Source organism: Octodon degus, unplaced genomic scaffold (genome assembly GCF_000260255.1).
Source record: "Octodon degus isolate 3935 unplaced genomic scaffold, OctDeg1.0 scaffold00068, whole genome shotgun sequence".
NCBI lineage: Eukaryota > Metazoa > Chordata > Mammalia > Rodentia > Octodontidae > Octodon > Octodon degus.
The window spans coordinates 11,627,019-11,628,356 of record NW_004524644.1 but is presented as its reverse complement, the minus strand read 5'-3'; positions in this window follow the sequence as shown (position 1 = coordinate 11,628,356).

The following is a 1,338-nucleotide window of genomic DNA, read 5'->3' as shown; positions in this document are numbered from 1 at the left end:
AAAATACCACATCTTTTTCAACCATTCCTCAGGTGATGGGCATCTTGGTTGTTTCCAAGATTTGGCTATCACAAATTGTGCTGCTGTAAACATAGACACACATATATCTCTATGACATGATGTTTTCAGATACTCTGGGACAATTCCCAGTAGAGGAATGGCTGGTTTAAAGGGGATTTCCAGTCCAAATTTTCTAAGGAGTCTCCATACTGATTTCCATAACAGGTGCACCAGTCTACATTCCCACCATCAGTGGAGAAGGGTTCTTTTTTCCCCATAGCCTCTCCAACATTTGTTGTTAGATGATTTTTTTATGATAGTCATTCTTTCTGGGGTGAGATGATGTTTCAGTGTGCTTTTAATTTGCATTTCGTGGATGGCTATTGATGTGGAGCATTTTTTCATATATTTATTCACTTCTTTAATTTCTTCCTCTGAGACATGTGGGTTCATCTCCGATGCCCATTTCTGGATTGGGTCTTTAAATTTTGGGGCCCTAGTGTTTTTTAGTTCTTTATAAATTCTAGAGAGCAAACCATTGTCTGAGTACTTATTTGTCATGATTTTTTCCAAACATGTGGGTTGCCTTTTCAGTTTGTTGGTAATTTCTTCTGATGTGAAAAAACTTCTCAGTAAGAGCAGGTCCCAGTTGTTAATTCTTTCAATTGTTTCCTGTGCAATTTGATTTCTGTCCATGAAATCTTTGCCTACCCCTATGTCTTCAAGAGTTCCTCCTACTTACTCTTCCAGGATATTTAGTGTCTGCTTTAATGTTTAGATCTTTAATCCATTTTTACTTTAGTTTAGTGCATGGTGATAGAACTGTGTCACATTTGAGTTTTTGACATGCAGAGAGCCAGTTTTTCCAGCACCATTTCTTTAAGAGGCTATCTTTCTTCCAGTGAGTATGTTTGGCCCCTTTGACAAAGATAAGGTGTCTCAGTGTGTTCATAGGGGCTTCAACATCATCTAATCTATTTCATTGATCCTCAGGTCTATTTTGATGCCAGTAAAATGCTGATTTTATCACATTAGCCTTGTAGTATAATTTCAAGTTAGGAATTTTAATGCCTCTTGCCTTGTCTTTATTTCCCAGAATTGTCTTTGCTAATCTAGGTCTTTTCTGGTTCCAGATAAATTTTAGGAATGATTTCTCTATGCCTTTGAGGTATGTTGGTGGTAGTCTGATAGGGAATACATTAAATCTGTACAACAATTTTGGGAGTATGGCCCTCTTTACAATGTTGGTTCTTCCTCTCCAGGAGCATGGAATATCTTTCCATTTTCTAAAATCTTCTATGATCTCTTTTTTAAGAGTACTGTAATTTCCCTTGAAAA